The sequence below is a fragment of the Microtus ochrogaster genome, chromosome 24 (assembly GCF_000317375.1).
Source record: "Microtus ochrogaster isolate Prairie Vole_2 chromosome 24, MicOch1.0, whole genome shotgun sequence".
Classification (NCBI taxonomy): Eukaryota; Metazoa; Chordata; class Mammalia; order Rodentia; family Cricetidae; genus Microtus; species Microtus ochrogaster.
The window spans coordinates 9693999-9708709 of record NC_022024.1 but is presented as its reverse complement, the minus strand read 5'-3'; the positions used below and the strand labels follow the sequence as shown (position 1 = coordinate 9708709).

The 14711-nt window shown below is 42.6% G+C and overlaps 1 long non-coding RNA gene across 1 annotated transcript; it reads left to right on the top strand.

Annotated features, from left to right (window-relative positions):
* The first annotated feature begins 183 nt into the window (after window positions 1–183).
* Window positions 184–8945, top strand: LOC113457370. Its single transcript, XR_003377958.1, has 3 exons — window positions 184–410; window positions 7373–7464; window positions 8575–8945. It is a non-coding gene; the product is annotated as an uncharacterized LOC113457370 (long non-coding RNA).
* Window positions 8946–14711: the final 5766 nt, after the last annotated feature.

Here is a 14711-nt window from a genome sequence, read left to right as displayed (position 1 = left end):
AAGGAGAAAAAAAGAAAAGGCCTCTTAGAACTTATAGTGTCAAACAAATACTTCTGCGAAGAGTCTTGAAACAAAAAAGACAAGAGTAAAAGAAAACCCCTTATTACAAACTTAAGATGCAAACAATCCCATCACTAGTGCTGTATTTAAAGTACTGCCTTGTGTTTTATGTAATTGCAGAACCTTTTGTAAACACTTCCATAATTCCCAAGTTCAAGTCGCCTTCCATGCCTCCTAGGAGAGTGAAGCAAATACCAGACTCCGCACAGTCAAAACTTTGGTTGTCTCCAGCCATACCAACGCGCGTGCGCGCGCGCGCACACACACACCCACACACACACGCACACACGCACGCCGAGGCCTGGAGCCCTAATGAAAGGAATCCTCAATCACAGACTCTCGTCTAACTGGTAAGAGATGTAGCCTGGATTTAAAAGTGAATCTGTTTTCTTACGAGCTTCTCACCACCTTGCCAAGCAGTTCTTAAGCTTGGAAGTGCAGCGCAATCACCCGGAGGGCTTGCTGAGCCACTTGCTGGTCCCCATCCTTTCACTCACCCGGGTTAGTGCTTCTCAAGGTGTGTCCACGGTCTAGCAGCTCAGCATCACCTGAGAACTTGTTAAAGATGCAAATAACCAGGCCCCGCCCAGACCCTGTAAAGCAGTAACTCTAGGGTAAACCCTGACAATCCTTGTTTAGAGTCCTCCCTCCCGCCTCCCCTCCCAGCCAGGGCATTCCGATAAGCTCTTGAGTTAAAGACCTGCTGCATTCTAGATGCCTAACGTTCACATATATGTTCTTTTCTAATTCTAGTAAATCTACAGCATGGGATTGTTTTTGTTTTGGAGTCTTGAGGGCTGAAGTCTGTCTCTCAGCCCATTGGAAGCAAATGCCACTGAGCCACATTCTCAGTAAGAAAAAAAAAAGTCTGCTTGTTAATTAAATGACATTTTGGAACATTTTAATTTTTTTATTCATCTTTTTTCCTCTCCATAGGAGATGAGGTGGGGTAAAATGCGTTTTAATGGGAGTTCTTTTTGATTTGTACTTCATTTGAACCAGATAATTCTGGGTTGGGGTTGGCAGGGGGGGGGGGGGGGGGCGTTGGAACAAACCTTACTTGAGGACTGCTCGGTGTTGAGGCTTTACCTGCATTTTCTAAATTAATCTTCACTGTGCTGTGAGGTTTTATGGCCTTACTTTTACAAATGAGACTAACTGAGACAGAGGTGAAGTAATTGACTTAAGGCCACATTCTTGTTCTGGGGTCGAAACGAGATTACTCAAAGTTCCCTCTAATTCCAAAGCTCATGCGTTTTCCATTTTGTGGCTGGAGGCTGGAGAACTGAATTCCAGTGGCTCCACCACCCCAGCTATGCGGCATTGAGTAAGCGATTTCATCTCTATTTTCAATTTCTCCGTCTATAAATAATGTTATCGTAAATCTGCCCTTCCCACACGAGAATGTCAAAATAAATGAGGAAATAAAAGTGCTCTCAGTTCTTTGAAGGAAACCAGTAAAAGGGCTGTAACAAGTGATGGGCTTGTGCGTTTAGACACGGCATCCAGTTTGTGAACTTTTTGCTAGTTCTTCCCTTGATTCACACAGAAGAGAGCCCCACCCCCCAGAAGTTGTTTAAGTTCATTTGCCAGGGTCTCCTTTCCTAAAGAAGATGACAGAAGATCTTTTTTTCTTTTGGCGGTGGTGGTGGTTTGGTTTGGTTTTTCGAGACACGATTTCTCTGTGTGGCCCTGGCTGGCCTTGAACTCACTCTATAGACCAGACTGACTTCAAACTCAGAGATCTGCCTGCCTCTGCCCCCCCCCACACTCCTGTGCTGGGATTAAATGCATGCACCACCACCACCCAGGGACAGAGAATCTTCTCTGTGTGTTTTTAAAACTCTACAGAGACCAGGGCCCAGAGGTTCACACGAGTGCTTGTAATATCCCAGTGTTTAGCACGTGGAGGCAGTTACAAGTGGGAAGGCAGCCTGAACTATACAGTGAGCCCCTGACTAAAACTCAAGGTGCTGGGGTTTAGCTCAAGGATAGAATGCTTAACACGCCCAAGGCCCTGGGTTTTATCCCCCACCACCCTGCCAAATGCGTAATTTAAATGACAGGAATTTCTTACAAGGTTCACAGATCCTGCTTTGTTACCAAATGCTAGCCCACCCTCATCCTAAAAGCATTTTTAATCCAAACCATTTTTTTTCTTTCCATTCCAGGCACCCCTCCACCCTCCTACCTCCATCCCCCCCACCCCCCTCCCCGATCCCCGGCAAAGGAAGACTTAAAATTCCTGTTATTTTATTATGTAGAAGGATTTAGTTCTTAATCTTTATCTCAGGCCAGATTCCAGGCCCATCTTTACTGACTTAATAGCCAGGTTGCACAACCGCAGGGGATGCTGTTCACAGAGAATACAGCTTGAATGTTGCTCAAGGGGGTGCCAGTCACACCGACCCCATGCCTCGTGGAGCCGTGCAAGGCGAGGACCCGGCCGCTGCTAAGCAGCTATCCGCAGAGCCATTAAGGCAGCTTGTTAAACAAAAGAGCTGCACTTCAGCGTTCACCCTTTGCCAGGCCTGGAGATAATGGGGTTCTTTGTTTATGCTTTGTTTGTTTTAACATAGGCCTGATCCCTTACCACCCAGCCTAAGTAGAAGGCTCCACACTTCTCTGTGGCATTTTTCACTGCCTTCCCCTCCTGATACCGTCAAATCTTCCCAAACCTGGGAGCTTTTTAAATGCTTCGGTTTTATTTTTAGGTAGGCACTTATAAAGCAGTTCAGGCTAGCTTCTAGTTCTCGTTCCTCTTGCCTCCACCTACCAAGCATTGGGATTACAGACGAGTGTCACTCTGCCTGACTGGAGTCTTTTAAACGTGAAGATGATCACACTTTGTCTACCTCAACTTTTCTGCCTTCTTTGGCACAGTGCTTGAAAAAACACTGCTTTGGGTGGGGGCACTATGGACACTGTGTGTGTTGAAGTATAGGTAGAAGGAGTTGAAAATCTGCTCTAGAATGTGTTTGTCCCATAATTTTTGTACTGAATTGTACTGAATTTTGTACCGAAAATAAATAAATAACCTCTAAGTTTGCTCTTTTTTTTAAGATTTTTTTTTCTTTTTGAATTTGTTTTTAGACTTACTTTCTGTGTATGAATGACTTGCCTGTGCCCACAGACGTCAGAAGAGGGGAACTGGATCTCCTGAAACTGGATTTATAAATGTTTGTGAGCCTCCACATATGTAAAGGGAATTAAACCCAAATTCTCCATCTAAGAGCATCCTTTGCTCCCAACCATTGAGCCATTTCTCCAGCCCCAAGATTTATTTTATTTTTAATTATGTGTGTAGGCATGTGTCTGCATGTGAGTGTATATATATATATATATACTTGTGAGAGCAGCTTCCCGTGGAGACCAGAGACTTTAGATGCCCTGGAAAGCCAGTTTCTTTTGATTGTAAGCCACCCACCGCTGGCACTAGGAACCCTTGGGGGCCCTGGGAAAAGAGTGCAGTACCTGATCTTGTTTGTTGTCAGTTACTGGTGGGAGTAGTATGGTTTTATTATTTGTCAGTTTGTTTGTTTGGTTTGTTTTCCTGTGTATGAGCGTTTTACCTCCGGGTACGTCCGTGCACCATGTGCAGGCATACAGAAACCAGAAGTCACGGGTGATTTTGAGCTGCCCTATGAGTGCTGGGAATCAAACCCAGTCCTCTGGAAGAGCAGCCAGTGCTCGGAATCACAGCACTCTCTCCTGCCTTTTGTTTTGTTTTTGAGACAGCATCTCACTGTGTCTCCCCAGCTGGCCTGGATGGTCTGTAACTGTGTAGACCAGGCTGGTCCCAAACTCACAAAGCTCTCCTATCTCTGCCTCTCAAGTGCTGGCATTACAGACATCCACCACGATGATCAGCAAAGAACCATATAGGCTCTTAGCCGCTGGGCCGTCTCTCCAACTTTATCAACTCAAAGCTTTAAAATTATTATTATTATTATTATTTTTTTTTTTTTTGGTTTTTCGAGACAGGGTTTCTCTGTGGCTTTGGAGCCTGTCCTGGAACTAGCTCTGTAGACCAGGCTGGTCTCGAACTCACAGAGATCCACCTGCCTCTGCCTCCCGAGTGCTGGGATTAAAGGCGTGCGCCACCACCGCCCGGCTCCAAAGCTTTAAAATTGAGGCCAGGGATGTAGCTCAGTTTGTAGAGTGCTTGCGAATAAAAATCCTTGGCTTTGGGTGTAGAGAGATGGCTCAGGGCTTAGGAGCACTGCCTGTTCTTCCAGGAGAACTGGGTTCAATTCCCAGCACCTGCAAAGCAGCTCACATCTGTCTGTAACTCCATCCAGTTCCAGGGGATCTTACACCTTCACCCCAATGCACATAAAACAAATTTAAACAAATTATTAGAGAAAAATCCCTGGATTTGACTCTTGTAGGACTGCATTGAAGTTTTTTAAGAGCATGGAAGTACTTATGCATGCCTATACGCCCAGAATTTGGGAAGTAGAGACAGAAAGGTTAGGGGTTCAAGACCCTGTCCCCAATTTCTCTTTTTCTGGCAACTCTTGAAACTTAGCATACTCTGGCAAGCATCTGGCACAAGGCACCATTGTCTTTGGTTCAGACACCTCTTGCCTTCTTCATTAAAGTTAGTGAATTGTTCTCCCTCACAAGTAAAATCTCCACTCTAAGTCTGGGCCACTAAGGTAGAAGAGAACATGGGCATTTTAAAGAAACAATACAGAATCTTACTGTAACTATTTATTTGAATGTATTTTGAAAGAGTTTAAAGGTATTTTCTTGGAGAGTAGTTCCCCAAAAGGCAAGTGTAGACAACAAATTATATAGTCTACACCAACGGGTTTTGTTTTGTTGTTTTTAACAAAGTGAGTAGCTCAGGCTGGCCTTGAACTCACTAGGTAGCCGAGGATGACATGAGCTTATCCTCATAAGCTCCTGGGGATGGAAGGATGGAAGCCAGGGCTTCACGCATGTTAGATAAATACTGGAACAACTGAGTTACATGCCCAGATCGCCTGCCACCACCAACTTAAAGGAGTTGTAGATTCTAGCTGTCAACTGTTTGGAAAGAGAAAAGAAATATCAGATACTTAGAAGTAACTTTGAAATTGAGATTGGATCTTTCTGTCCCCTTTGTTCTGAATGGAGAAAGAGCCCCAGAAACAGCTGCACAGCTGGTTAAGGAGGATAGCAAGGGACAGAGCTGGGCTTAGAAACAGACAGTCTGTCTCCTGAGACACGGTCCTAACCACTAAACTAGTATTTATGGAGCCTTTCCCATGTGACAGAGCCATGACTGCCTCCCACCTGGAAGACCTGATTTATGGAAGAATGTGCCTATCTCCTCCAGGCCTTTTAGAGGAATCTGTAACCAACCCACAAGAACCTTCTCATCTCCCTCCCTCTGCTTCCCACGATGTACTGACATGTTGATCATCTTCCTTCTGAAGTGCACAAACTGCCAGACATCTGAAGTTTTCTGAAGTCTCATATGATACTTGTGTGAAGTTTGTTTTTACCGAAAGTTACTACCGAGTCTTCTGCCCATAGTGAAAGGTTTTGTTTTGTGTTTTTTTTTTTTTCTCACAGACAATGGATGCAAGCTAACAAGATCAGCACTGGAAACCAGTATCTGCAGTCATGTTGTGCTGGGGTAGAAAAATGGGAGCTAGTAAGAGTGAATCTGAGCAAAATGTCACCTTGTCACAAATGTAGCAAAGCCTCAAAAATAACCTCAAGGGAATAAGCACCAATTTTTTTTTATTATATTTTGCATTTTATTTTTAATTAGTTATTAAGAAAAAGTATTAGAACTTACATTGGCCTATAAAAGGGTTAAATTCATTGGCGTCTTGTCCCCAGGACTACGTTATTTTAATGAGTTTAAAGAATAAAGGGTTATAACTCCAGCACTCGAGAGGCAGAGGCAGGCGGATCTCTGGGAGTTCGAGGCCAGCCTGGTCTACAAGAGCTAGTTATGGGACAGGAACCAAAAACAACGGAGAAACCCTGTCTCGAAAAATTAAAAAAAAAAAAAAAGAATGAAGGGTTACATTTCCACCTCTACTCTCTTCTTCTTCTTCTTCTTCTTCTTCTTATTATTATTATTATTATTATTATTATTATTATTATTATTATTTATTTTAAACCAAAGTGATGGCTCAGGGGGAAAGGGTGTTTGCCCGATGACCTGTGGTTGATAACTGGAACGCACGTGGCATGTGGGTTGTCCTCTGCTGACCCTCCTCCTGCCACACACACACACAGAGAACACATACACTATAAATATTTTTCACGTCATTTTAAAAATGGTTGCCCCTCTGACTCGGCCTCAGATTTTCCTCCTGGAAAATACAGATGCTAAACGCATCTTTCTGTCATGGAGATGTTTTGAGACATAGCTAATAAAGGATTATAAAGCACAGGGCTTTGAAGTATAAAGCCCTGCATAATTAGTAAATGCTATAATAATCATCCTTATAATAATAGTAATTTTCAGCCAACACATCAGCCAGCCCCAGATGTCTTTAGTCACCTCCCAATTAGACAAAAGTGTATATGCCAACTATGAAATACAATCAAAACCTTAAACCACAGACCAGTTCCATCCCCTCCTTCTTGCCCTGCCAGGGAGACAGCCTAGCCCCGGTGCCTCCTACCAGTTAGACCATTTTGTGCAAAACAAACTTCTCTGGACTGATCCTTTTATTTTTAAACCACGGTTATTTATTGGTTTGCTGGAGATACGCATTCGTGCCGCAGTGCACGTGGGAGGTCAAAGAACAACTTGAGACAGTAAGCCCTCCTCCATCCACCACAGGGACCTCAGGGACCGAACTCAGCTTCCTCAGCCTTGGCAGCAAGCACCTTTCGCGTGAGCCGGCTCGCTAGCCCATGGTCTGTTTCTTTAACTGTGAAGTGATGACTGGTGGTGCCCAGCTGTGTTTCTGTGAGAGATTAACAAAGTAATACTAATAGAATCCCTCTGGAGGTATACTAGAAGAGCTTAATGGATGTCAGTAAGGACGGCAACAAGGCCCGATGCATGAAAAAGCTTAAAATGGACAATAATCTAGCCCATGCTTTTGAATAGAAGAGAAAGTAAAGTCAATACACGCAACCTGAAAAATAATTTAAGCATTTACCAAACAGAGTCTAAGCACTTGAGTGCTAGGTTCAGATTGCACAGGGAACAGTGGACTTTATTTCCATTTATAAATGGCTGATTTTGTAATAAATGAGTATGTTTGGGTTGTATATGATAGGGGTGGGTTAAAACGTGAAAGTGTCGCTTTCCCTCTAGTGACCCCAACCCCTGGCTCCTTCCTCTCCACAGATGTGACCAAAGCCGATGGATCATTACACCGGTTTCTGGGCCCTCGCCTGATCTCTTACGTTCCTACAAACAAAATCCAACATTCAGGCAATGTATGTACTTACAACATTCATGCTTAAAATCCTAGAAGAACAGAACCTTCCAAAGATTATTTTAAGAATTTAGCATATAGGGCTGGAGAGATGGCTCAGTGGTTAAGAGCACTGGCTGCTCTTCCAGAGGTCCTGAGTTCAATTCCCAGCAACCACATGGTGGCTCACAACCATCTGTAATGAGACCTGACACTCTCCTCTTGTGTGGGGGCATACATGGAGTAAAATGTCGTATACATAATAAATAAATAAATAAATAAATAAATAAATAAATCTTTAAAAAAAAGAATTTAGCATATAATATATAAATATATAGTTTACATATATATTGTAATTTAATATAATATAAATAATATGATATCTATTTAATATATTAAAGTTTTCATTGACTTATTTATATTTCTTTATGGAATATAGTGTGATATTACAATACATGTATACAATATCTAACAATAGGATTGAGGTAATTGATATATTTCTTATTTTAAACACATCGCTTCTTTGTATTAAGAATTTTATAATTCTGTGAATTTTGCATTTGTATTTTGAATTTGTATTTGAACTTGGTATTGAATTTCATAACACTGTAAAAAAAGTTTTCTGAGACAGGGTTTCTCTCTGTAGCTTTGGAACCTGTCCTGGAACTAGCTCTGTAGACCAGGCTGGCCTCGAACTCACAGAGATTTGCCTGGCTCTGCCTCCCGAGTGCTGGGATTAAAGGCGTGCGCCACCACCGCCCGGTTTGAGTCAATTGTTATGTGAGGAGTGTAGCTCAGAGGTAGTGCTTACCCACTGTACTCAGAGCCCTAGGTTTGAAACGCACGCGCACACACACACACGAGTCAGGCATGGTCAGCCCACTGTACTATGAATGCTGCCCCTCTGCACCCATTAATGCGTGCGTGGTCTTAAACTCTGTGATATTTACCAAGCGGTGATCTAAATCAGGAACTTGCCCATTTGCTGTTTTACCTCCCTGTAAACGATACCCGTTTAAGACTCCTGTTGGAACGAGCTGCAGTGCAAATGCTTCCTTTCTTGGTAAAGCAAATTTCATTTTCCGTCACATTTTCAATGCCGTGTAATAGAATCCCCTTCTAATCTCCACAGAGCATATGAGAGCGAGGAACCCAGAAGCCCAGGGAGCTTTCTAAACGGTGACTGTGGAGAGCAGCCAGGGATGAAGAATGGTGCCAAGTGCAGAATCCTCGAGCTGCTCCCTGCAAGAGCAGAAACGCGTGCACAAAGTGTACTTCACAGGGGCAGAGCATCTCGCCTACAAAGATAGAGCACGGGCGGATAATAGTGGGGATCAGGGAATAGAATGTTTCAGGAGCATGTTCTCTGAAGAGAAAGCCAACGACTTTTGGAGAAGGAAGAAAGGAGAATTAAGTAAGAAGTCCTACTACACATATTTAAAATGTTTGTCTTATAGTAAATTAATGGCTGAACTCTTATTACTCCTACAGCAAGCTCGATGCACTTCAAAGGATACATACAAATGTGGAAATCCAAAGTTATTCCTGATTTGAAAGGTGTTTAATTTGAAATATCCCTGGACCCAAACCACTGCAAATGTTTATTGCGTGCTTATTGTGCACGGGGCACAGGATGTTACAGAGAATACCAAGAACGCCGAGCACCAGAAGAGAATAAAAACGCCAGTTGGGGAGATGAGTTGTGGTCTCATAGAAACGAGCCATAAGGCTGCAGCGCATCTCGTGATGAATGCAGAAGGAGTAAGAGAGTCGTTAATTTGGGGAGACTGTTCCCATCATTCATGCTCTTAAGACCAACTCTGAGATGGGACTTAATATTTTAAAGGATTTGTAAAGGATCCCGGCATTTTTTTATTTTAAGTATGGCTGTGAGGAAGTTCAAAGCACAACTAGGAACTCTCCTGCCTCAGACTCCCAAGATCTGGGATTACAGGCACGCTTCACCACACCTGCTCTTCGGCATGATTGCAGTTTTAAAGCCTGATGTTAGTCCTTATGGACTCCTGTAGCAAGACCTCCAAGACAGGTTGCTCCCGTGTTGCCCCTCAACTTCTTACATTTGAAACACCCAGAACTCCATCCTTTGTCGTCTTCATCTGTTTTCCTCCGTTAGTGATCTCATCCACTTTCAAAGATGTGAATGTTATCTATAAGCTAACATGGACAGAGGATTTCTGGGGGGAAAAAAGAAAATCAAGAATTGAAAATGTTAAGTTGAAAATGTCTCCTCTACTCCGATAGTATCCAAAAGGAGAAATTCCCACAGGCTGCTGTAGTGCCCTGAAAACAGGCTAGCAAGAGAAGACTCTTCAAGTTGAGTGTGGGCTACAGCCAAAACAAAAACCTGGATCAACCTCCTTTGGACCGCTCCTTCATGCCACTGTTCCTAGGGTTAAGACCCCATCATCATCATTTGATTTAGGTTTCTAATGAACTGATGTAGGTATTGGGAGAGGTGATGGAGGAGGACTATGTAGAAGGATGCACAAAATGGTACCCTGAGGCTGAAAGCAACGGTATGCAATCCAATGTTTCCAGTACACTGTCTATACAGATGCTTCTCCCATTGTTTCTGTGACACACTCTGCTTTTCACTTAAGTACCCTTTTCACAAGTAAAGTTTGCAGAGTCCTCTTTCCATATTGGAAGGCCTGGCCACTTTTCTATGATTGCAGTTTACCCTGCATTCTGCGTGAGCAAAAACACATAAAATATTTATACATCCCTCCAATCTATAGAAAAGTCACTTTGGGGACTTGAAAACAGACTCGTTACAGATGGAGAGGATGTGAGAGAAATGCCCTCAGTGTGCTGGCTCAGACCTGCAATGTCTGCCCAGCACTGTGCCTCCTCTCATAACGGGATGCTCTGCTGAATGAGCCCTTGTATGTCAAGATTCAAAACGTTCTTGTTTGCTCCAGTCGAACAAAGCTCTCACAGACAGTGGGATCTGCAGGGCAACCGCCGAGTGTATTAAACCAGTGTTCCCTCGACCACACTGTGAATGGTTTATCGTAATGGCAGTTCACACCTTCATGTATAGAGGCTGGTGTGCTGTTTGCGCAGCCGTCCTGCACAGAGCCCCACTGACTTCAAAGGAAGTGACATAGAACAGAACCCCAAGGTGTAAGGAGAGGCAAGCAGTATCTCCTCAGAACGGGGCTAGTTTTGGTTATTTGTTTGTTTTTCATGCTCTCCGTAGAATTGGCTAGATTTATATACTAAATATCTAAAGACAGGCTCCCACTTTAACAGTTTATGAGTTGTCAAGTTTGTGAATATGTATTGAGAAACTAGACAATGAACTGTTTTTGTTGTTGTTTTGGCTTTTTTTTTTTTATGAAGGCGGGAAAGAGGGTTGTAGTGTAAAGAAACCCATCCCGATCCCGATCCCATGGTTTTCTTACACTACAAGCCCCCAAGAGGCTGAAGCAATGTTCGACAAGCTTAGTAGTTCTGAATACTGGGAGCTACCTTGATGCAAACCCTAAGGGGAGGCAAAGAGAAGGGAGAGGAGGAAGAGGGGAAAAATGAAAATATAAGTGTATATTAAATATTTAAACAGTGAGGCCTTTCTAAGCTAAAAAGCAAGGAGAAATCACTAATGATTAATAGACTAACCTACCCAAATTTTACTATTTCTACATAAGAAAAATCAAAATAAGATAGACTCAAAAGGGAAATAAAAAGTTGTGGTGATTTTGGAAGGCATAATAATGATATTTCTAATGTATTAGAAATTTTTGCACATTGGCTAAAAGTAAAGCAAAATAAGTTCCAGATGGATGGAGTTAAAAGTAGAACTTTTTTAAACTGTTCAGCAAAAACAAAGTAAAAGAGACTGTCCAGCCCGTGGATAAGGAAGTGGGATCTGCAAGGTGACCACCTGCAGAAAGCCTAGTCATATAAAACTATAAAGAAACATATCAACATATTTAGCCATATAAAATTTAATTTTAAAAATTAAAAAAATACAATTAGAGCTTTAGGTATAGCCCAGTCACACAACATGTGCTTAACATTTTAAATTTTAAGTTCTGAGTTTAGGTTTTGGTATATCAAGAAAGAAAAGAAAAAGAAGAAAATATTTTTAGTTAACATAGAAAACATTTACAACAAACAATTTTTTTAAATTTACAAAGAACTCGGTAAAATTGACTTTTTTTTAAAGGAATATTGATATAATTTTTTTTTCTTATTTCAGGTGCATAGGTGTTTTGCCTGCATCTATATCTGTGGACTATCTGCATGCCTGATGCCCACATAGGCCAGAAGAGATCAGTGGATTCCCTGGAACTGGAGTTATAGAGGAGTGTGAGCTGCCATATGGGCTCTGGGAATTGAACCTTGGACATCAGGGAGAGCAGGCAATGCCCCTAACTGTGGAGACGCATTTCCAGCCCCTTGACTTACTTACTAATTTTTGCTAAAGTACTGGAACCATTCACAGTGGTGTCCATCTGAGCCCTCAGGAGGCAGAGGCCAGAAGATTGCAAGTGAAGGCCAGTTTAAACTAGTTGGTGAGAACATACACAAGGAAGGAAAGAAAAGGGAAAGGGAAAAAAATTAAAAGCACTAAAAGTTCCCTAAAAAAAACAAAGAATTCAAATATTTTACAAAAATATATACAAAAATATACAATGGCTGACTAACAAGCGTTTGAAAAATGGCCAGTTACTTATAACAGGCTCAATGGAATACTCTTTTTTTTTTCTCCTGGCTTCATATTAGTTGATAGCAAAAGATGAACCTGTTTGCTGTAGTCCTCTCCAATGCAAGCAAATAGAAAATATCTTTTTTCTTTTTCTTTTTTCTTTTTTTTTGGTTTTTCGAGACAGGGTTTCTCTGTGGCTTTGGAGCCTGTCCTGGAACTAGCTCTGTAGACCAAGCTGAGAAAAATGCCTTCGAAAATCAACAAAACGAAGCGCTGAGGAGATGGCTTGGCCAGGTAAGAGCTTGCAATGAATGTGGAGGTCTGGGTCACCAGTACCCACACACAGCACACAAACAAACAAAAATATGAGTTCATGACCCTGAAATCCCAGTGCTGGGGAGAAAGAGACAGGAGGATGCCCAGGGCTCACTGACCAGTCCCTTTAGCCGAACAGTGAGCTCCAGGTTCAGTGAGAGAACCTATCTCAGAATATAAGGTGGCTAAGGATGGGCTTAGTTGGCAGAATCTCTAGGGTTTCATCCGCAGGACCACAAGTAAACTGATGATGCACATCTGCAACATCAGCAGTCGGGAGGGGGTCGAAGATGTGGTCAGGAGTTCAAGGTAATCTTTAATCCCAGCACACAGGAGGCAGAGGCAGGGGAATCTCTGTGAGTTCAAGCCCAGCCTGGTCTACAGAGCTAGTTCCAGGACAGCTAGGGCTGGTACACAGAGAAGCCTTGTAAAAAAAAAAACAAAAACAAACCTAAATAAATAAATAAGTTCAAGGTCATCCTCAGTTAGAACATAAGATACATAAGACCCTGTCTTTATATGTATATATATATGTATATTGTATACATATACATATATACACACACACACACACACACATAAAATATGATAGAGAAGCGATTAAGGAAGGAAGATTACCATTGTTAACCTCTGACCTACACACACTCACACATACACACCATGAGTAGAAAATGAGCTTTCTGTCCCCAGGGAAAAGGCAAACTCCGGGGACCAGACAAGCCCAGACTTGTCTGATCTGGTGATGTGACAGCGTAAAGATGTCCAACGATTGGCCAGATGCGTGGACTTAAAACCAACTGCTAGAATATTGAGGGTATGTGTGTCGAAGAAGAATCTAAGACAGGCTGGGAGTGCTGAGGTAAGAAAGCCCTGCAGCCGTAGGTTAGACTTGAACCCATCAGTGTGAATGGGGGATTTTCTTTATGTTTTCACTTGTGTATCACTTCTGTTGTTGTGTGTGCTGTGCCTGGTGTGAGTACATCAGAACATACAAGCAGAATCATGAGACTATCTTTGGGAACTGATTCTCCCCTTTTAGAACTGGATCCTGGATCCAGCTCAGGTTGTCACAATCAACACAATTCTCCCTCACACAAACTACAACTGTTTTTATACCACTGCTGTGTTTACTGCCTGTTGCTGTCACAGAAGTCTAAGTGATCTTGCCATTCTATGTCCTTCCTGCCTTGCATATATCTTCTATAGCCCTTGTAGTTGATGTTTTTCATGAATTCAAAACATAACCACAGAATATATGCCATTGAAAAAGAATATGAAAATATTTACACAAATTTACTATGTGTGGATGGGGGAAGAGCATTTGCCTAGCACTTGAGTGACCAACCCTGGTTACTTTCCAACACTGGAGAATAAATAAACCAACAAACAAACTTACTCTGTGTTAGGTCCTAGGGATGAAAGAGGAGAACATAAAATTTTGTTTTACAGGGTTTTCATTGTCGTTGATTTTATAACATTTCTATTTTGTGGCAGTGTGGTTGTGGTGAGGTGCCGGTGGGTTATGTGAGTGCTGTGGTATGCAACTTGCCAAAGTCAGTTCCCTCCTCTACCATGTGGGTCTTAGGGGCCAAACTCAAGACACTAGGCTTGAACCATCCTTCCTGCCTTTAAAACAAAACCCAAAAAAACATTATTTATTTTTAAGGCAATGGCTCTTATAGTTCAGGGTAGGCTTAACCTCTCAAAGAAAAGGGTGGCCTTAACTATTGATCTCCCTCTGTCTCTATCTCCCAAGTGTTAGGATTACAGATGTGGACTGCTCTTCTAGGTGCTATGATAAAACACTCTCACCAAAAGCCACATAAAGGAGGAAAAGAGTTTATTTCGCTTATACTTACTTCTAGGTTACATTCTGCAGGAAGTTGGAAGGAAACTCAAGCAGGAACCTGAAGGCAGGCATGCTTGCTTTCCCATGATAGCAACTCTAACCAGGCAGGCGACTCACTCATAGCAGGAAATACAGCAGACACTGGGGAGGAATGCTAGTTGGTGACTCACGTATGCTCACGCTCCGCTAGCTTCGTTACACAACCCAGAACTCCTTGCCTAGAGACCACCCACAGTTGGCTTTGCTCTCCCACGTCAGCTAACAATCAAGACAGTCCCCTACAGGCATGCTCGTGGGTCAGTCTAATGGAGGTGACTCATCAAATGGGGCTCCACTCCTGGGTGATGCTAGGTTGGGTCACCTACAGATATAACTAACCCCGGCAGCCGCTGTGCTTGGTTCTCATGTGGTTTACAATCTAGAAGACGGA